This window comes from Solanum dulcamara, chromosome 12, assembly GCF_947179165.1.
Source record: "Solanum dulcamara chromosome 12, daSolDulc1.2, whole genome shotgun sequence".
Lineage (NCBI taxonomy): Eukaryota > Viridiplantae > Streptophyta > Magnoliopsida > Solanales > Solanaceae > Solanum > Solanum dulcamara.
Window position 1 is genome coordinate 15640394 of NC_077248.1, and position 24683 is coordinate 15665076.

Sequence of the window (24683 nt, forward strand, 5' to 3'; positions counted from 1 at the left end):
CCAAATAAGAAGATTGAAAAACCAGCGGAGCGATCCTTTCAATTTAGAGTGTGTGGGGGTATTTTTATACGTTTGGTTGGTTGAGATATTTTTTTTTTTAAGAATGTAGTTTTAAAAAATTGGAAAATAATTTTCCTAGCAAGAAGAGAAAATTGTTATTTAAATTTTTTTCATATCATTTTTTAATGTTTTTGTCCAGTGGCAAAAATAAGATTTTCATCAAGGGGGTTCAAAAAAAATTAAGCACGCTGATAATATCCACAAATAAACTGGCGGATAAAAAAATACTCACTTAGTTTAGAGCACATATATCTAGAAACTTAAATAGATCAAACATAAATGTAGAAGCAAATATGGGGAGAAGACAACTCTTAGGGTTCGTTTGGTTTAAATACAAGTTATGATGAAATTATGCTAGATTATTTCTTATTGATTATTTGATTTTTTGTATTCAAAATAATATATATTGCATAAATTTTAAGAAGTTGTTTATTTACAAAAATACCCTTCACTTTATTTAGTTTTTTATATTTTCTTTGCAAGCTTTAGTTATTCATTTTTAAAAATAAAATTTTCATAATATTTAGCTTAAATATTTTTGTGTGTGCTTTCCCATGATGGTAACATATGTATTTAAAAATAAAATCTTCATCTTATTTAGCTTAAAATAGAACTTTCATCTTAAATTTGTTAAAGTAAAAGAGAATTTATTATTTATATCACTTCATTAAGCGCATATCACTCTTAAATTGTAAAATAAAGTTTTCATTTTAGTTAATATATAAAGCGGAAAAGGGCCTAAAATATGTTATACACCGCACTTTTGTACATCGGAATATTTTTTTTTCTGAAAGGTTGCCATGTGATCCATGTTATCCCTAAAGTTTTGTGTGAGTAGTGATGGTTAGAAAGAGGTTTAGAGGGATTTGAAAGGAGTTGGAGGCCAAATAATGAGTTGTGGTAATCGACCTACTTGCGTAAGCTACCGACTTGGATGTTTTATATAATTAAGCTACTTGAGTACATGTCTAGCTTAAGTAGCAAGGATTACGTAGGTTCTTAAAGGGAGACGAGATTACAAACCCACGAAAAAGGAATTAGTAGGTGATGCACCTACTTGGAGTAAGTAGGTGATGCACCTACTTGAAATAAGGAGGTGATGCAACTACTTGGAGTGAGGAGGTGATGCAACTACTTGGAGTGAGTAGGTGATGCACCTACTAAGGTGGACCCCACCCCGCCACGTGGCAGCACATGGGTGGGTGCATGGGCTGAGGTGGATGCCTAGGGGCTGGACACATTTCACCCTTAGGGACTGACACGTGTCACTCTCAAGGGAGGGATATATATATGTCTAACTATGACTAAGCCCTTAGTTCTCATCTTCTATACTTAGAGAAGCTTAGAGAAAAATAGAGAGAAAGAAGAAGAGAGAGCCACGACAAGGGCTGCAACAAGGTAAGTCCTCCAATTTCGATCCGTAAATTAATTGTCTAAGGTATTCTTCGATCAAATAAAGGTGTTTAACAGCGTAAATTAATTATTGGGGCAACAAGAAAGTTCAACGAGAAGTCCATTAATTTTCAGTCGAGTTGCGGAGTCAATTTGCTAAGGTAGGATTTCTTTCTTTCAAATTGGAGTTAATGATATTGTAATGGAAAGATTAATTATGTTAAGTGATGTTGGAGGGAAGAAAATTACATAGTTATTGTTGATGTTGTAAATGGACAGAATTGAGGCCGTTCTAAGTTGGATTAAAGTTTGGTTAGTGTTGTCGTTGCTATGGTATTTTGTTTGAAGGTAATTTGTATATGTTGAAGGGATGGAAAGGTGATTATAAATGCGTATACGTGCTGCTATTCGCAGCCACGTTATGCTCCTTTTCGTGTGGTTGTGATTTTACAAAATAAAGATCAAAAACTGTATTTTGATGTCGTAGTTTTGGGAGGGCTATTTGGAACTTATTTTGAATAATGTTGACGTAGTTTTATTGTATATGGATGGTGGTTGTTGTTGTTGGTATAGCTATGCTAATCGGAGGGTAATTGGAAGTTCGGAAGGGCGAGTTATAGGGGAAATGCTACCCGATTTCCATTAATACTAATTGAGAAGTGTGAACAAGGAAATGATTCCTATGGGTAGTTGGTTGTAGATTTATAAGTTAGAAAGTTGTAATTTATTAATAATAGTATTACTTTCGTGTTAACTAGGTTCAACGGATAACGAAGCAAGCTTAGTTATAGTTGATACATAAAAGGTATGTAAAGCCTATCCTTTCTTTTCTTTTGACATGTCTTAGATATAAGTGATATGTGATATGAGCATTGGGGATAATTCCATTCATAAGCTCCGAGTATGACTCATGACTCTTATTCACTTATGAATGTTAAAACTCTTAAAGTAGTTGAGCTATTGCCCTCGAGCCTTCTATATATTGAATAGTAATTGGAGGTATAAGCTCCTATTCCTAAGGACTCTACGATGACAAATGTCTTTGATTCCATAAGTTGTTTAGCATTGTCTTGATACATGTCTATGATTCCTTAGGCTCCATTTGATATGATTCCTAATGAAATTTAGAGGGTACTTGAGACGATTACTACCTTGATCTTCAAGTGATGGTTCACTTGACTATTTTATTGAGTCTCAGATGATGGTTTAATTTGCATATGGTTACTCATTACTCTACTCGTGCATACTGTCAATACATCTTTCATCGAGTCCCGGGCCGGATATGTTATCGTGCACAACTTCACTATATCTTCACCGAGTCCCATAATGGGCTGGGTATGGTATGATATATGTTTATGATGATATGATGATGCACTGGCATGGTTATGGTACCGAGTCCCATAATGGGTCGGGTATGGTATAAGTGTACACTATATCTTTACCGAGTCCCATAATGGGTCAGGTATGGTATATATATGTATATGATGATATAATGATATATTTGTAAAACTGAGTCCCACAATGGGCTGGGTACGGTATGTGATGATGATATACATGACTTCATTTCATAAGATGCAGGTATAGTGATTTGTTAATTGTCATACTTGTCTCCTGCATCCCTATTGCAGCTATAATCTCCTTATGGTATTATATGCTTTATATACTCAGTACGTATTCTGTGCTGACCCCCTCTTTTTGGGGGGCTGCATTTCATGCCCACTGGTACAAACATGCATTTTGGGGATCCACTAGCTTAGGATTTCCACTCAGAAATTTTGGGAAGAGCTCTATTGTGTCAGAGCCTAGATTTTTGGTACTGATCTTCTAATGTATATATCCATTTATTTAGGGGTACAGTGGGGGCCCTGTCTCGCCATATGATACCGTTGACACTCTTAGAGGTCTGTAGACATATGTATGGGTTGTATGTATATGTGTTCAGTTGTGTCCATATGACTTATGTTCTGGAACGTTCCCTTTTTTAGTGGCAGCCTTATTGGCTTGCGTATATGTATATAATGGGATGACTCCAAGTGTTATGACAGCCTCATCGGTTTATGTACTATGTTACCTATTGATAAGTTGTGACCCCTCAGGAGGCGGGTTGTGCCAGTATGTGAACATGTGACCGTTTGAGCTAACATTCAATCTCCTTAAGTTATAAATTAAGCATGGTTTACTTATAGTTAACAGAGGTACAGATGAGTGTCCAACTTGGACACCAGTCACGGCCTACGGGGTTGGGTCATGAAAAAAATAGTATCAGAGCAGTTCATCCTCGGAATATCTACAAACCGTGTCTAGTAGAGTCTTATTTATCGATGTGTTGTGCACCACATTTATAAACAAGAGGCTATAGAATATTTAGGATGTTACTTTTCTCCCATATCTAAGATCGTGCAGTAGAGCCAGGCCATATGAAATGAGATTCCTAATATAACCTTTGATTACAGCAGAAGAACGATACCAATAGAAGAAAGTGATTGATGATGCTGGAAGTTACTAAGTACGGAAGTAAGCAATGGTACGAAAGGTATATGTCGGGTAAGGTATTGAAGTATAATTGAAATGTAAGGCTGAAGATCAAAAGGGAAGTAAACAGGATAATATAACAGGTGCAATTTGAGTTGAATATACGAGGTAAGTTCATCATTTTCATACTCTTGTTAATATTGGGAGCCCTGTGTGGCTGTGATATGATATGGTATATATATATATATGACGGCCTTATGAGGCGCTGTTGGTATTTTTTACGTGCAGATTTTGAGATAGTAAGAAATACAGAGGAAACTCTATCAAAATTTTCCTAGAAATGAAGGAGAACGGGACATAGGGTTGTAATAAGTCTTGCAAGGCCATGCCAACAGTAATGATAAGATTTGACTAATCTGCGAGTATGGCTGACCTCGAGAAATAAGTTAACTGCTGAATAAATGGTAATAGTAAGTCGATATCGATAAGGTAAAAAGAAATTTGGAAAGAGTTTGTAATACTAAGAGATGATTTAGAAAAGGCTGGCACATCTTGATAAAGTGTTGTATTAAGGTACTGATTGAATGGATAAGTAGGGATAAACTGTGATAAGTTATAGTTAAAAAAAGTAATAGTGTGAGTAAAATAAGAGTACAGAGGAAAAAGAACTGTGACAGATATGAGTGTATTAATAAGATAGTTTGTGAGATATGAAGGATAAGACTGACTAGGAAGGGTAAAAGGTTAAGTTCGCTTACTCCACCAAGTGTGACTAACCCATAGTAAGAATAGTGAAAAAGGTTAGGAAGTGTTATACTATGAGATTGAATATGAATATGATATAATGTGAAAATAATGAGGATCATTATGGAAATAAGTAAAGCCTACTGATAAAGTAGCCAAAGATATGACGTGGTCCGTGTGACTAGAATATAAAGGTAAGTGTGAAATGAAAAAACAAGCTATAGAATAAATAAAGAAGACTTATCAAGTTCTATAGAGAAAGTTTTGAATAAAGGTTATATGATAATGGAAATGATAGTGAGCACAAAGAAAGAAAGAGTAATTGAAAGGAGGAAACAAGAAGAAAGTGAGATAACAGTGTAGCAATAAGTCATGACATATGTAGCCAAGGGTACAAATGTTAAAACTGACGGAACTGCGAAAGACCAAGTTGTAGAAAGATGAGCAACGAGGTAGAATGAGTGCTAGGAAATGATACGAATAAAGATGGATAAACAAAATATATTTTGGAGAAAAAAAGAAATTATGCGGAAGTAAGGTGTTCTGAATGATACATAGGTAACATAACATTCCTTGTGTGCAGAATAAAAGATGGACATAGACGGGGAGAAATGATAAGGGACAAAGATGGTAGGCTTGAGGAACAAATGGTGCAGTATAAATTCATCAGAAAGAAACAGATGATATAGGATGGGGTAAAGATACTATTTCTAGAGAACTTTGGACACTTATCATCGGAATATAAGTGTTGCCTAAGTGGGATTGGAACGACTACAAGTACTAATTAACTATTGATGGGAATGAGTGGAATGTGACCTTGGATGAGTTTTTACATTGGTTGCATTACTCGAGTATAGATTATCAGATGAAATTTTGCACTATATATGGCAAGGTTCTCGTTGCTTCGTGATTTAGTCAAGGTCTTGTACGTGGATAATCAAGTTATAAATTATAAAAAAAGATATAGATATGGTATAGTACCAAGTGGATTGGAAAAAAAGATTGGATGAATTTGAGAGTTGAAATGGGGACATAGAGCAAAGTATAAATGGATAATGGTATAAGTACCCCCTTAAGGGGGGAAGCGGGTGAGAGAAATGCAAGGGTGAGATGGAGGCAATTAACACTGCAATATATTTGATATGGATGCTTAAACTCCAAATAAGATCCCTTACTGAAATAAGTTAGTAAGATTTGAAAGCCAGCAATAAATGGAAAGAAGTCAGGATGGTATTTGAGGTAGCGTTAAGAAGTTTTCGTAGAGGCCTTGAATGACATGACGTTAGAAGGTGAGTGTGCATAAAAAGAAAGAGTATGACAAAAGAATGATATCAAATAACCAAGAGATATTATGAGGGATAGCGATGCTATGCTGGATTAAAGGCTAAGAGGTTGGCTATAGAGTTGTTCGCTAATAATATTGCGATTTATAAGTAACCAAGGAGAAGGAATAGAAAATCTCCTATGGTAGGAGATGAGAAGATCAAAAAATGAATAAAGGAAGAGAAAGAAGTATGGAAAATAGGATGAGCAAGTTTTATTATGAATGATATATGTAAAGCAGAATGAACCAGAAGATGGAAAGACTATGTCTAAGATTGAATATACCTTATACAAATTGTTCAAGAATAGTTATGCAACCTACGAACATTTGTATATTAAGCGTAAGATCAAATGAGTTAGTATATGATCAGAGGAGTAAGGGTTCAATAATGACAATACAGTTATGATATTTTGGGTACGTTACAGAGAGATGCAAGATGGGTTAAGCCAAATTACCGAAATAGAATTAGTACCAAGGGAAAATAGGACATGGTCGTGGTTGGACCAAAGAGCTATCCCGATACTGATTATACGATAAGAGAGGAGAAGTCAAAGTAAATCATGAAGATTAGCGAGATGACGCTAAGGTATTTCTTGGGCTAAGTTGAGCACCTTTGCATATTCTTGTAAAGATTGCAATATAACGTGTGACAGACAATTAAGAGCAAAATCTAAGTAAAAACGCAATAGAAGAGTCTGCGTTAAAGATAAATAAATGACACGAGATAATGTGTCTAAAGATCATTACAAGTTGGGTTAAGGGAATTATAAGATGGTTTAAGTAAGACGGTCAAAGCTAGCTAGTTACTAAAAGTTGGGTAACTTAGTAGATATACACTGAAAATGGAAAGAGATAGTCCGTGAAATTTACCAGTTAGGTAACCTTGGAATCCATGTAGCCTACTCCAATGATGGTGGAGTTTAGGTTCGCGGAGTTGTTGAGTTATCTATTATGGAAGAAGTAAAGCAACGCCAATACGAGGACCCTGTTCTGGCACAATACAGAGATGCAGCCCTTCAAAAGACAAAGGGCCCATTCGAGATCACGCCTGATTTAGTGCTAAGATATGGGGACAGAATAAGTGTACCTGAGATTGTAGGGCTACGACAATAGGTGATGGAAAAGGCACACTATGCCTGTTATTCTGTTCATCCAGGGTCAACCAAGATGTATCATGACCTCAGATGTTTATATTATTGAGATGACATGAAGAAGGACATAGCAGAGTTCGTAGCCCAGTGCTCGAATTGCCAACAGGTCAAGATTAAGCATTAGAAGCCTGATGGACTATTACAAGAGATAGAAGTCCCGACTTGAAAATGGGAAGCAATTAATATGGACTACATTACAGGCTTACCTCGCACTCTACAGAAGTATGATTCCATATGGGTTATTATAGATAGGCTGAAAAAATTAGCTCATTTCCTTTCAGTTAGGACTACATATTCAGCTGAGGACTATACGAGGTTATATATAAAGGAAATAGTAAGATGTCACAGGGTTCCCATATCTATTATCTCAGACAGAAGAGCTCAGTTTACTACTAACTTTCGGAGATCATTCCAAGAAAGATTAGGGACACAAGTAAATCTTAGCACATCATTTCACCCCTAGACTGATGGGCAGGCTGAACGTACTATTCAGACGCTAGAGAATATGTTGCGGGCCTGTATCATTGACTTCAAAGGCAATTGGATGATCATTTGCCACTTATCAAGTTTGCCTATAATAATAGCTATTATGCTAGCATCCAGATGATACTGTATGAGGCTTTGTATGGCAGGAAGTGTAGATCACTTATTGGTTGGTTTGATATTGTTGAAACACTACTAATAGGCCCAGATATGGTTCAGCAAGCTGTGGGTAAAGTGAAGCTTATTCAGGAGAGGTTATTAGCAGCCCAGAGTCGACAAATATTATATGCAGACAATCGACATCGACTTTTAGAGTTTCAGGTTGATGATTGAGTGTTCTTGAAGGTGTCACCCATGAAGGGGGTAGTGAGATTTGACATGAAAGAGAAGCTTAGCCCGAGATACATTGGTCCTTATCAGATCATTCGTAGAATAGGAAAAGTTGCCTATAAGTTTGACCTACCATAAGATTTGGAAGCAGTATACCCAATCTTTCATATGTCTATACTTCGCAAATGTATTAGTAATCCTTCTAAAGTATTCCCCATGGATGATGTCTAAGTGACAGAGGAACTATATTATGAGGAACACCCTATATCCATACTTGATCGCCAAGTCAGAAGGTTGTGCACTAAGGACGTGGCCTCCGTCAAAGTATTATGGCGAAATAAGAATAGAGAAGAGATGACCTGAGAAGCCGAGGAAGAAATGAAGAATAAATATCCGTACTTGTTCCTTATGTCTATAGGTAATCTAAAATTCTAAATTAATTGTATTGATTAATAAGATACTAACATATGGAAACTATTATAGAGATTTCCCGAGATCCTTGTAAGACCTTATGAGACTAGTTAACATTCGAGGACGAATGTTCTAAAGGGGGGAATGATGTTATACCTCGCACTTTTGTACATCAGAACATTTTTTTTCCTGAAAAGTTGTCATGTTATTCATGTTATCCCTAAAGTTCTGTGTGAGTAGTGATGGTTGGAAAGAGGTTTAGAGGGATTTAAAAGGAGTTGGAGGCCAAATAATGAGTCGTGGTAATCGATCTACTTGCGTAAGCTACTGACTTGGATATCTTACATAATTAAGCTACTTGAGTACACATAGAGCTTAAGTAGCAAGGATTATGTAGGTTCTTAAAGGGAGATGAGATTACGAACCCACGAAAAAAGAGTAAGTAGGTGATGCATCTACTTGAAGTAAGTAGGTGATACACCTACTTGGAATAAGGAGGTGATGCACCTACTTGGAGTGAGGAGGTGATGCACCTACTTGGAGTGAGCGGGTGATGCACCTACTAAGGTGGACCCCATCCTGCTACGTGGCAGTACGTGGGTGGGTGCATGGACTGAGGTGGTCGCCTAGGGGATGGAAACGTGTCACCCTTAGGGGATGATATGTGTCACTCTCAAGGGAGGGATATATATATGTCTAACTATGACTAAGCCCTCCTTTCTCATCTTCTACACTTAGAGAAGCTTAGAGAAAAATAGAGAGAGAGAAGAAGAGAGAGCCTCGGCAAGGGCTACAGCAAGGTAAGTCCTCCAATTTTGATTCATAAATTAATTATCTACGGTATTCTTTGATCAAATAAAGGTGTTTAACAACGTAAATTAATTATTGGGGCAACAAGAAAGTTCAACGAGAAGTCCATTAATTTTCAGTCGAGTTGCGGAGTCAATTTGCTAAGGTAGGATTTCTTTCTTTCAAATTGGAGTTAATGATATTGTAATAGAAAGATTAATTATGTTAAGTGATGTTGGAGGGAAGAAAATTACATAGTTATTGTTGACGTTGTAAATGGACAGAATTGAGGCCGTTCTAAGTTGGATTAAAGTTTGGTTAGTGTTGTCGTTGCTATGGTATTTTGTTTGAAGGTAATTTGTATATGTTGAAGAGATATAAAGGTGGTTATAAATGCGTATACGTGCTTCTATTCGCAGCCACGTTATGCTCCTTTCCGTGTGGTTGTGATTTTACAAAATAAAGATCAAAAACCGTATTTTGATGTCTTAGTTTTGGGTGGGCTGTTTGGAACTTGTTTTGAATAATGTTGACGTAGTTTTATTGTATATGGATGGTGGTTGTTGTTGTTGGTATGGCTGTGCTAATCAGAGGGTAATTGGAAATTCGGATAGGGTGACTTATAGGGAAATGCTGCCCGATTTTCGTTAACTTCTTAAATAATCAATATACTAATCGAGAAGTGTGAACGAGGAAATAATTCCTATGGGTAGTTAGTTGTAGATTTATAAGTTAGAAAGTTGTAGTTTATTAATAATAGTATTACTTTCGTGTTAACTAGGTTCAACAGGTAACGAAACAAGCTTGGTTACAGTTGATCCATAAAATGTATGTAAAGCCTATCCTTTCTTTTCTTTTGGCATGTCTTAGATATAAGTGATATGTGATATGAGCTTTGGGGATAATTCCATTCATAAGCTCCGAGTATGACTCATGACTCTTATTCACTTCTGAGTGTTAAAACTCTTAAAGTAGTTGAGATATTGCCCTCGAGCCTTCTATATGTTGAATAGTAATTGGAGGTATAAGCTCCTATTCCTAAGAACTCTATGATGACAAATGTCTTTGATTCCATAAGTTGTTTAGCATTGTCTTGATACATGTCTATGATTCCTTAGGCTCCATTTGATATGATTCCTAATGAAATTTAGAGGGTACTTGAGACGATTACTACCCTGATCTTCAAGTGATGGTTCACTTGACTATTTTATTGAGTCTCAGATGATGGTTTAATTTTCATATGGTTACTCATTACTCTACTCGTGCATACTGTCAATACATCTTTCATCGAGCCTTCTATATGTTGAATAGTAATTGGAGGTATAAGCTCCTATTCCTAAGAACTCTATGATGACAAATGTCTTTGATTCCATAAGCTGTTTAGCATTGTCTTGATACATGTCTATGATTCCTGAGGCTCCATTTGATATGATTCCTAATGAAATTTAGAAGGTACTTGAGACGATTACTACCCTGATCTTCAAGTGATGGTTTACTTGACTATTCTTTGAGTCTCAGATGATGGTTTAATTTGTATATGGTTACTCATTACTCTACTCATGCATATTGTCAATACATTTTTCACCGAGTCTCAGGACGGATATGTTATTGTGCACAACTTTACTATATCTTCATCGAGTCCCATAATGGGCCGGGTACGGTATGATATATGTTTATGATGATATGATGATGCACTAGCATGGTTATGGTACCGAGTCCCATAATGGGTCGGATACGGTAAAAGTGTACACTACATCTTCACTGAGTCCCATAATAGGTCAGGTACGGTATATATATGCATATGATGATATAATGATATATTTGTAACACCGAGCCCCACAATGGGTCTGGTACGATATGTGATGATGATGATATACATGACTTCATTTCACAAGATGCAGGTATAGTGATTTGTTAATTGTCATACTTGTCTCCTGCATCCCTATTTCAGCTGTAATCTCCTTATGGTATTATATGATTTATATACTTAGTACGTATTCCGTGCTGACCTCCTCTTTTTGGGGGGCTGCATTTTAATGTCCGCAGGTATAGACATGCATTTTGGGGATCCGCCAGCTTAGAATTTCCACTTAGTGATTTTGGGAAGAGCTCCATTGTGTCGGAGCCTAGCTTTTTGGTACTGATCTTCTAATGTATATATCCATTTATTTAGGTGTACGGCGGGGACCCTATCCTGCCATATGATATCGTTGACATTCTTAGAGGTCTGTAGACATATGTGTGAGTTGTGTGTATATGTGTTCAGTTGTGTCCATATGACTTATGTTTTGGGACGTTCTCCTTCGTAGTGGCAGCCTTGTTGGCTCGCATATATGTATATAATGGGACAACCCCACATGCTATGACAGCCTCGTTGGCTTATGTAGTATGTTACCTATTGATAAGTTGTGACCCCTCAGGAGGCGGGTTGTGCTAGTATGTGAACATGTGACCGTTTGAGATAACTTTCTATCTCCTTAAGTTATAAATTAATCGTGGTTTACTTATAGTTAACAGGGGTACACGTGAGTGTCCAACTTGGACATTAGTCATGGCCTACGGGGTTGGATCGTGACAAAATATTTTCGAACTATTGAAAATGGTACAAAAATGCCCCTCATGCCCTTTTCCGTTAAAGAAAAGGTCATTTTGACCTAAAAGTGGATGTGAAGGGCATTTTAGGCCCAATAGATGATGAGGGGCATTTTTGGCCATTTTCCGTATATAAAATACAATCTTTCAAGTGACTAAAAAAATATATAATTAAAACTATGTAATTTAGTAGTAGAGAAATTAGAACACAAATAACGATAAGAATTAGTCAAATAAATTAATAAATAAAAATTATATTTGTATAGTCTTATTTTTTAGTTATAAATATAAAGAATTATTATAAAAAATAAGGAGTAATGAAGATTGTAGATGTTATTATACATGGTATTAAAAATAATGTGAGTATACATGAATATGTAAAGTGATGTATAAAAAGGATATTAATGGATATTTTTATCATTTTCTCTATTTTATCCCGGGATAAGTTATTCCAGAATTACTATATCACTCAAGAGGAGAGATAACTTATCCCGGTATTAATAACTAATTTCGGGATAAGTTATTCCGGACTCGCCAACCAAACGATAAATTAAGTGACACTATAATTTAATTTCGGGACTATTTGATGTTATCGTTCACACCAAACGACCCTTAAGGAACAAATTTAGAGCACATATATATAAGATGATAATAAAGAGATATTAAGCAAAACAAGTCATATATTTGTACTTCAACTCTTTTGAATTTTCTTCAGCTCCCGAAAGTACAAACGAACAGCAAGAACTAACTTTTACATTAGAAAGACTAACAAGAGCGATTTGAATATCAAAGTAAAAACACTCTTTCATCATATCTCGATATTTGTTACAGAACATAGTGATAACTGCACCACTTTGATGGGGGATTAAAAATTCAAACATGCGAAGAAGCTTATCAAAACATAGTTTTACAATTGAAAATGCAACTACTTACATTATTACAATGTACTCTACGAGGTTTCATATGTTGAAATGTCTTAATAATAGCATCATTAAAAATACTATCAAATACATCTTTTTCTAAATAAGGCATCAAGCAATCACTAAAAATATCATCACTCATTTGGCTTCCCAAGTCATTCTTTATTGTCGAAAAAGCTCTTTCAACGGATGCAGTGACAACTGATAAAATTAGAACAAGTTTCACTTAGTGATATACTGGAGAATAATTTGAATTTTAGCGTGTATCTTATAAATTTAACGTTTTACAATTTTCATTGCATTAGATTAACACATTCATCAAATAATGCAATAATAACTTACTTATGTAATAAGTTTTTAATACTTTCCAAAAGCTATAAAAATAAATTTTGAATGAAATATAACAGAGGATAATTTTAAAACAAAATAAAAAATATATGAGTAAATCTAGATGTCTTTCTAAAATATTTTGATTTGTTAAATTCAATATGTTAGCACTTTGCTCGAGTGAATAGCTCATTATTTCTTGCTAAGGCTTTGCCAAAATTAAGAACTAATACAAAACGATATACTAATAACAAGAATATTAGTGACCTGAAAATTATATAATGGAGTGTAATTTTAAATTATTTTCTATAGAAGAAGGTTATTTGAACATTATCTTATGTATAAAAAGTATCTGTATTTGTCATATTTCTTTATTCAAAATGAAATCATACAAAATTGAATAAAATGATTATTTAAACACTCATCTACTAAAAGCGAAACACATTTTTTTAATTAGCATTCAAAAACCCTTAAAAAAATTGAATTAAGTAATTGAACGTGTCATGACCCAACTCATTTTTAGTCTATTCAATCCAATCATTTTCCATCCAAGTAATTTGGGATGCGAGACTCTCTTATATATTTCTGTCTCCCTTCCTATCGTATCGTCATAGTAGATCGCTGAGCCTGATTCTTCTTAAAAAGATGAGGGACATAAGTTTTACAAATCGTGTATGTTAAGCATGACAATTGGTTCCTTGTTTCAAGACTAGATTGAATGCATTCTGCCAATAACGTTAGAAAGCAACAAACATGCATTAACATATCGATTTTATATCACCCTTCAATTGGGTCAATTTTTAGGTCAACCTATTTATTAACTCAATTTATTTTAATTTGTTCAAATTTAACCAATCTGCGCATTTGACACACCACGTTAAACCAAAATTCATTTAACCAAAGTGAATACAAAAGACCCGATCACAACAGACCTATGGTGAAATCGTAAATCGAGAAGCTCCTACGGATTAAAAGATCAAGTCACAGACTACTTTGTGTGGAGCTGATGGAATAGAGAATAGCACAATAGTTGTAAGCTTTGGGTCATGGGTCACCCATGTGAACCGAGCCCCCCGATCCGATCTTATCGACGTATTACGTTTTTCTTTTGAAAAAAGGGATTTGATTAAGATAATTCACATTTTAAAAAGAAGATGAAATATTTACTAAGTAACTTCTCAACCTCTTCCTTTTAAAATAAATCTTCCTCTCAGTTAAAAGAGAAGGAAAAAGATGATCAACACAAAAAAGAAAAAGAGAGACAAAGAAGAACAAGAAAAGGAACTATCTCTTTTAGATTTATATTGACACAAAAACAAAGACATCTAGCTTGTGATATATACTCCATTCTTTGAGAGACGAAGTCGATTTGGAGCAACTTCGAGTTGGTAGCTGTAACACCCCAATTTTTTTTCCGCCAAGACTCGAACCATTCTTCATATGCGTATAGTCTCGAACCATTTTTCATATGGTATACATGAGTTAGGATCAATTCTTAAGTATTTTAAGAGTATTATATGTGGTTTAGGGTCATAAGGGATCTCTAACACTGTAACACCCCCTAAAAACATTGTATATGATGTTCCAATTCTCGATGAAAATGATATCTCTTTTGTATTTTGGGTATAACTTTTAATAGGATGATCCACATTAGGTGATTTAAATTTTTAAATAACCCGAACATCATTACCTACAACTTTTATGGACCATATTTTAAGTTTTGGAGGTTAAGTAGGTCAAATAAATTAATTGTTGCAAGATGTGGTGTTGTGACGAAATGGAGTATTTATAGAAAAAACATCATATCTCACTGCAGGCTGATTCAAATCGGTTGATTCTTGAATGAGATGAAAGTAGACTTCTATAGAAACAATTCATATGAAGACACTAAATCCTAATGAGGAATTTATCTTTTTCAAACGCAGCTCCAAAAAATATATTACGTTAAAAGAAGGTTCATCTCACTAACCATGGAAAGATCTAGATCCATTTGACATCACCCATGACATCAATAGTCCTCCATTTGACATCACCTATGACATCACAATCTTCCATTATTTTTTTAAATTTTTCTTTATAATTATTTTAATTATTATTAGGTCTCCCCTTCACACCTATAAATATCCACCTTATTTCATCATTTTGTTCATCAAGTTTTCTCAAGCAACTCTTCTCTCTATACACTCCTTTGCTCATTCTCAAAATATAGTTTTAGTTCTTAGTAGTGTAGAAATACTATTACGGTGATTCATATACTCCGGGTAATACACAAAATGCTCCGGCGAGGAGAAAAGGCTAGGATTCAAAAGTATTCATTAAGTCTTTCGATTCTAAGTAACGCTTCGAATTTCAGGTATATAAGGCTTCAATGAGAGTATTCCTTCCACTCTCATGCCTAAAGTATTTTTATTATATGATAAATTATATTTATTTTCTTTAAGTTTTACTCTAAGATATGTGGGTATTGATTCATGGATCCTTTCATCTATGAAGCCCAAATGAATTATCAAAGTCTTCTATTTAATTCAAGTATGAAACTTTATGGGTTTATATATCATGATTCCAAATGCATAGATTATTAAGTATTTGAAGTTTAATTACCTATCCTATATTAGCGTATGTAAGGCTTCAATGAGAGTATTCTTTCCACTCTCATGCCTATAGTATTTTTATTATATGATAAATTATGTTTATTTTCTTTAAGCTTTACTCTAAGGTATGTGAGTATTGATTCATGGATCCTTTTATCATGAAACCCAAATGAATTATCAAAGTCTTCTATTTAATTCAAGTATAAAACTTTATGGGTTTATATATCATGATTTCAAATGCATAGATTATTAAGTATTTGAAGTTTAATTACCTAATTTATATTAACATATGTAAGGCTTCAATGAGAGTATTTCTTCCACTCTTATGCCTAAATTATTTTGATTATATGATAAATTATGTTAATTTTCTTTAAGCTTTACTCTAAATTATGTGGGTGTTTCTCCATGGGTTCTTCCACTCATGTAGTTCAAAACTCTTTCAACGAAATCTCGTGATTTCAAATAAGATTTTCTTATGGGCAATTCTTATTTCTATTTAATAGCATGAATTATGGTTAAACTATTGATTATTGGTCTATTTTGATGCAAAGTGATTTCATATGTGTGAATTGATAGTTTGCAAGTATTTTCTCTATTTATCTCTTTAAAGGTTCTTGAAATTCATGGTGAGTTGTTTAAAGCATGATTTTTAATTAATGTGTTTTAAAGTATTTATGCATAATTTCATTTACATACATGATTGAAACTTGAAGTGATTTAAACCCACCTAGTTTTACTATGTTTTCAATGAAGTTTGACTTGAAAGTTTTGACTCCAAATGAATATCTATGAAAGCAATGTCTATGATCAAAAGGGAGTCTTATGAAATGAAAGAATGATGAAATGATATGAATGATGGATTCTTTATGCAATAAGGATAATTCTTGCATATTTGAATTACCAAAGGTTTTAATGAGTTATTCTACCGAATATGATATTTTGAATTCTCAAGCTATATGCTATGACTATTTTGAAGTATTAAACTATTCTGTGAGATTGACTTAGCACCGAATGGGTCATTAAATTGGGATTAGGTAAGGGAATCCTAGTAGCAACCCTTTGTCTCATTAATTATGTGTTAACATAGGAGCCCTTGTAGGCTTAGACTAATAGATCCAGAAATAGCCCTTAAAGTTAAAGTTAAAGAAATGAATGAAGTTGACGGAGTTCTATCCGGCAAGTAATCTCCTCGGCCAACGTAGGGGGTTATCTTAGATTTCATGTAATAGTTCGCATGGTCTTAAATGTCGGTTATGTTCATTTTCCCACAAAATGAATGTTTTAAAGGATGTCTATATGATTGATTATGCATGCATTGCATTATGTTTCATATTACATAAATATTTTAATATTTCCTCAATGTTCATGCATGCTTACATATTTAGTACATTCAAAGTACTAACGCATACTTTTTTGCCTACATGATATCACCATGTACGGACCAGTGCTCCTCCTCGTTCTCCTCCACTTGGCTAGTTGAGATTTCATTTGAAGACCACTTTTGGTGAGTTTCCATGTTCTGGGAACAATACTTCTTTATCTTTCTAGCTTATGAATGTTGAGATCTTTAGACACTTACTATGACATTTCTTTCTATTATGATTGAGGGTGAACTAGGGACTTCTCTTAGCCCCGTTAAATCTAAAAATTAAAGGTATTGTTAGACATATGTAAGTTGAAGATTTACTATTATGATTTTTGCTTGTTTATTTATTGTCATTACCTATGAAAGGCTAAAAGAATGCTAAGAGACTTATTTAAGGTACTTTCGGGTTCCTCATTCGCCATGTCACGTCTAGGCCCTAGGCTTGGGTCGTGACAAACACCAAGCCAAGTAAAAAGAATTTCTATCAGCTAAGTTTTTGAATGAGTCCGTATAAGAGTCAACTTCAAATGAGCATATATCCTAGAATATAATGAATCGAGTGTCTCATGACCTATCAAATTAAAAGTCTTTGAGTCCTCTTTCCAAATCCACCAAGAGAGAATTTTTTGGAGTTTGGAGTAAAACGTTATGTCCAGTTAACCAGAAGAGTGCGCGACTAGTCCGCGACTTGGACTTGACCAATTTTGCTTCAACTTAAAATTTTGAAAAAAATGAACTATGGGAGAACAACTCCATGACGCAGACTTGTTCCACCCCAGTTCAAATTTCTGCCAGTTTTCATATTTTTGAGAGAGGCTTTTTGGTCTTTTCTCCACCTTTTTCACCTAAACCACTACGTTTTAGGGCTAAAATCCGCCCCTTATTAGTATCCTAAGGGTGTTTTCTTCTCAATCACCCCTAGAGCATTTGAGATAAGAGATGTGGAAGGATAAGAAGAGCTATATTCAAGATTTTCAAGTTAGGTCTTTGATTTTTGGTGAGATAATCTTCGTTTTAGGTATGTAAGGCTACTCATAACTTTGGATAGAGTTCATCCACGTGCCCCACATCTTCATTGATTCTAGTTGAGTTGAGTTTTGAGGTTCAATGAATTGAGTTCTTGAATTATCTATAATTTCTATTGAGTTTTTGTATATAAATTCATATGTATTGATGATGTCTTTGAGTTGAGTATTTGAGGTATACATTCATGTATTCATTCACATGAACCCAAGATGAAATTTCATTTTTGTTATAATTTGTCTTGAGGTTGAGATTGATGATTTTCATGTATAAATAAAGTATTACTTTCAAAGTGAGATGATGCATATTTTAATGAGTTTGATGAAATTGAGCATAGAGTTAAATGAGGATTTTGGAGCAAGATGTTTGATGATGGTGTAAATTATGTTTATTTTTTTAAAAGTAAAATGATTGATGAAGAGGTAATGTTGATGATGATATTTTGAGATGGAGTGGATTGGAGTCTAATGTGACTACATGATATAATTTGCATAATTCGATTTGATTGGAGTCTTTAAGGATTTTGAGTATAAATTATTGTTTGAGAAGGAGTTTTAAAAATGATTTGTGAACGTTTTTGCATAAATTATTTTATTCACTATTTTGAGTTTAAAGAATGATTATTTTCATCTTTGATTAAGAAATAGTTTAAGCATGAGTTGAGTTTGAAAAGTCTCTTAATTATTAGTTTGAGCATGAATATTTTGAGTATAAACTAGTTGAGCATTTTTACATTAAAACGTCTATTTTGAGATTGAGTTGAGGGGTTAAAATTACGTTTTAAATGTATTTAATATTTACTGCATTCATTGTGTTGAGATTGTATCAAATTTAAAGAGAAAAGTTTGATGATTGAGATGAGTTGATTTTGAAAGTAGGTCCAATGATACCAGATTGATTGAGTTTTGAAAAGAGTCCAATGAGACTAAATGAGTTGATTTGAACTAAGTCCAAAAGAGACTAAATGAGTATTTTGAGTATTTTACTCACCTAATAGATATGGGCATATTGAGTCTTAAGAGGCGTATTGAGCATCGAATTGAGAAAGAGTATAGTCCCTACGCGAATCCCATGAACTAGGTAGCCAATGTAGGAAATGATTGAACCATTAAAGTCGGATGTTTTCTTATTTCATTGTTCTGACATGATAGGACTTGATTGATTGTTGGATCCATGATTGGTTGATTCATTCATACCCTAGTAAATTATTGAACAGACGTGGCAATAATGTCGGCTTGTTGTACATCACTGGCTCATAGTTGATGATTGTCGACTAGAGAAACTCCCGAATTGAGTGGATTGTGCATGATATGATTGGTTTGATTGAGATTGTAGATGATTGAGTCGAATTGTAAAACATTGCTAAATTCTAATTTGCATATATGTTGAGTCGAATGGACAATCATTTAATATTACTTACTGGTTGTACCACATGGATACTTGTGATTTTCATTATTTTAATAAAAATAAAAATGAATAAATATTGACTATAAATGAGAGATTATTTCATTGGAGAAGCAAAAGTTTCTCCATTTATTTCTTGAATAACGTGAAGCGCTAGTACTATGTCAAAAAGTAAATAGTTAGTACTACTTCTCCTTAAGGTATCTGATAAAGCAATTTTCTTTTTTTTTGGTTATTTAATTTTAGAGTGATGCTAGATGGTACAAAAAATTGACATAAATTGGCACAAAAGCATTTTTTAGAGATATTTTCATAATTAAAAGGAGTTGGAAAGAGTGGATCAGTCAATTCATTTTATTTTTGTAACCAAAATGTCCTCTAAATTAAAATCACTAACCCTAAACCACTAGAAAAGCCCCAATGTCAAACTTGCACTTGTTGACACCCAATTTTGACCCTCCACACGCAAATTAGCTATCAAGTTTCTTTAAATTTCGAATATTTTTGAAATAATTAGCTTTTATAAAAAATAAAAATATTTTCATGTTTTTCTTAACTATTTTTATCTTTTTATAAATTTTAGTTTAATATACATATTTCTATATACTATATCTTTGATTACTATTTATGTGGTTATTCGAAAATCATCTCAAAAGTTTTACTTTTTACTAAATACAATGTTAGTTAGGTTAAGAACCATTTTTAAAGAAAGGATAAAATGGTGATATTAAGACTTTTGGTTGATGAATAAGTGTAAGGATTTTAAGGAAATACTAGATATATTTTATTTATGGTATTTCATATTGAGAAGCTCGAGGTGTGAATTTCGGGAGCCGATTGATATATATTTTGGGTTATTATTATTATTATTATTATTATTGTTGTTATTATTATTATTATTATTATTAAGAAGCTCGAGGTGTGAATTTTGGATGGCCCGTTGATACATATTTCAGGTTATTATTATTACTACTACTATTATTGAGAAACTCGAGGTGTGAATTTCGTGCGCTCCATGATACTTTTGAGGAATATTGATCCATATTTACTATTTTATATTGATACATTCCTCTGACATTTTGTAGTTGAGATTATTAGTGTGCTTACCTGATTGGTTGGGCTTACTTGAGTATTGTATGATCTTCCCTCACCCTTTTTACCCATAATCGTAGTTTATGTTTTTCTTCTGCTTATTATATATTTATTCTTTCTGAGCTCCATCGGCCTATGACGCCTAGTGAGTACCCTATAATTTGGTACTCATACTGCACCTCTGCATCTTTTTGATGCAGTTTTCAGTTCAAGCCGTCTCCAGCGCGCGCCTGATCATCTGTAGTGGTGCCAGATTCGGATTGTGGTGAGCTCCTGGCATTTAGAGACTTGCTACTTTCCTTCTTTTGTACTAGCTACTAGTTTATATTTTGGGATAGCCAGTTCTGTATTGTATATTCATATTGTCAGCTTTTATACTTAATAGTTCCTGTATAGGTGATACCAGGTTCGGGGTTTGGTCTAGCGTCAGTCCATCCTTTTTGGTCATTTTCTATACTTTTTGTATATTTTGTATCTTATTTACATACCTATACTTTGGCTCGACTCTTCTTTTGTTATATTCTTCTTGCTTCCGCCTTCTCAAGGTATTATTTGTTATATAAATTGAATTTTGACTTCTGCTTTATTTGAGTTTGGCTTGCCTATTTGGAGGGTTATAGTAGGCGTCATCATGATTCGGATTCGGATCGTGACAAAGAGAAAGGTTCATAGTTATTACAAATGACAATATGTTTGTACATTAAATGTATGCAATGTATTAGAAAAAAGTGCAAATAGTTTATAATATGTATCATTTATCCACATAATATACAAGTAACGTATATAGTGTATATTGTGGATGATATAACCTTCTATACAAGTATTTGTGGAATGGTTTTGGGCTTCTGTGTTTATTAGTATGATTGTTACCTGTAACAACCAGAATCCTGATTGTGAGTATGTGTATTTTCTACTGTAATTCCATGTGTCGGTTAGCTCCATATCATGTTTTTAACTTAGGGAATTGGCCTGATTTGAAACTCGAAGGGTTCGGGAAGGTACTTTAATACAATCTTATTTTGGAAGGCTTAAAAGCCAAGTTTTGAAACCAAACCCTTCTTTTTTAGTTTTGGCATGCCATTGGAAGATTCAAGATATTATATAGCTATGTAATGTATTTTTTAACTTGTTGGCATGCGATCCAAGAGGCTTGGGGGTGATTCTTTACCATTTATGTCATGATCCAACCCACCGGGCTATGCGTAAACCGATTCTAACATCTTGATAGGAGAATTCTGAAATAAATATCATGCGGAAATTTAACAATTACCAATAATAGGCCAAAAGGGTTATGGAATCACTTTATATCAACTAACAAAATAATTCTGATGGTTTATTACAAGGAACAATCTAACAACCCCAATGATACTAGTTTAAACAGATATAAGATCTTCTAAAGATACAAAGTATAGATAAGGTAATGATACAAGTCCCACCATAAGGAAGGAAGAGTAGAAGCTTTTGGAGAATTATCTTCGTCTTCACCTAAGAAACGCCACTGACTTTGCAATCAGACTATGCCAAGTGGCATATCAAGAGTAGTATCAGTACAAACACCACATACTGGTAGGCATCATCGTTCAATCTGATACCCACCATATAATATATGAACAGAAAAATAAAAGATATCATAATAATTAAACTTTATCAATTTATCTATCCTAACCAAATAAGTACACTCCTTACTCTACCTTAAGGTGTTCACCACTCTAAGCTTCAGGGTTCCACTACCATTCTAGTTAAAACTTAAGACCTGTGGGTCATGAACCGACCATACTATTGTTCGTGCACTATAACATTCCTCACCTAACAACCGTAACCACTCAACGATTTTACCCAACCATCACTAGTCCTAGTCCAACTGTCTAACAACACAAGGCATATCCATCTCAGTACCACACTTTGTAACTCACCCTGAGTTCTAGGCAGCCACTACCCCTACCACAGTTACTCATGGAAATGACAATGGCAAAATTCTCTAGCAACTAGAAATCTCAACTTCTTACAGGTCCTTAGTCCATGGCTTATTTACCAATAGCCTTATTATTACATGGAAGTACAGCTATAATCAAGTCCTCTCGTGGGACCATTCACACAGACATACTTGGCCCTCTCAAGGGACCCAATCCAGTCATATTTATGTTGAAACGTGACACCTAATCCAATAATATGTCAGAATGTGACACTCGTTCCATATATGTGTCGGAATGTGATACTCGATCTAGTTATACAAACCAACCGTAAAATACCATCAATAGATCATATTATATCAATAGAACAAGTTCATCACAAACAAGCCAGCAAGTAATCATTTATATAAAAACTAACCAATTTTCCTTATCGGTACACAGTTAGGCATATCATAAGTAACGCAATTACACCCTTAAGATAATATCGAGAAACCAACCAATACCCACACTACCAAACCGTTAAGGTTTATCATCAATCTCTACTTAGTTTTATATTAGTGTAAACAATACTACGCCCATTATAAAATAACCATTTGTATGCAATAATATCACCACCGAAAACATTTTCCCAAGTTATTATAGCACCTTTTACCAGGTCACATTTGAATCAGACACTAACACAACTGAATTTCTACTCGTGACCCACAACTTAGTTATATGATTTGTCATTAATTTCTCTTCTATACTACACAGTAGGTATAGATTTACTATTTATAAAAGAGAAGTCTAGCCTACCGGGGTGCCAGACAATCGTGGAGAGATAATGATGCTTAGTTATTGATTCCTGATGTTCTACGGGCAAGATCAGATTGAATGCCACCGGTAGAATCCTTCCAAATGTTGAGATTCCCTCCTTTATTCTCCACAGGTCAAGAGAAGCCTCTTTGGAGGATTTTGCAGAAACCCTCGCCTATAACTTCCCCTTGGGAGAAAAGGGAAAAAATAAGAAATTCACGACTTAAGTTCTGTCCCACAACCTCCCGCTCTGGTGGCGCCGCTCAGGCGGGACCATCCCGCAGAGGTGGTGGTACCTAATCGAGTAAATTTTGTGCGATTTTTCTTTAATCATAACTAACGATAGTTTTGGGCCGTTACAATTTAAGTATAATTGCAGCAAATAGATTTTCTAGTGTCTCAAAGTATAATTACAGCAACTAGATTTTCTAGTGTTTAGTTTTTTATGTGATTTTGTGAGCAGCAGCTATGAGTATTGTAGTTGTGAAGTGGGTCAAGTTCAGATCCCCAGTCAAACACCTTACATGACAAAAAAAAATTAGGTTACAATTGCGAAGTTTTGGTAGGTTGAATTCCATGAATGTGAAGACAGTGCTAACAATTACGATGCATGTCATGTAGTAAGTATAAAATTTTCAAATTCTGATTAGTTCCTACACAATTTTGGGGTTTGGAATGATTTCTACTCTCAAGTTTGAGTTATCAAAATGTCTTAAATTTTATCGTGGAAGGTCTCGTAGATCCAACTTTATAGCCTTTAGTGTCTCAGCCAGCTTTCTACCAGAGGGCTCATACGGTCGGTAGAAGCTTTTACGGACCATAGGAGGTACCCGTAGATGACTCTATTAGCTTTTAATGAAGGGTATTTCCATCCCATTCCACCATTTCCAAGTCCATTCCTTGACGTTTTGGAACCAAATAAGTCCCTTATTAGTATCATTCAATCTTTTCCTCCTCATAATCACTCTTAAGGCTTAGAGCAAGGTTCCAAGGGGAAAAAACTAGGGTTTCAAGTGTATTCATTGAATTCTTCAAGTTTCTTCAAAAACATTTCTCTTTCAAGGATGTGAGCTACTTAGAGTGTTGGTCTAAGTTCAATCTCATGAGCTACATATAAATTCAGTCAATAAAAGATTAACCTAGGGTTCTAACTGAAGTTTTCTTTGAATTTTTGAATTGAAATTGTATTCGTTCTATTAAATTTTGAGTATTTTTATTAAATGTGTTTGCTCATGCGAATTCTGATTTTCAGGATTATAGTTCATAACTATTTTTCATATGAACCCTACCCAGTTGAGAAGTTTAAGTTGTTGCATTGTTATTCACTATGCATGATTTTTGAAATTTGAGTAATAAGTATTTTGTATTACTAATTTATACTGCATGATCCTCAAAATATAAGTGTCACGACCTAACCCCGTGGGCCATGACTAGTGTCCGAATTGGATACTCGTATACACACCTATTATCTATAGTCAATCGGCAATTAAACATGATATAGGATTTA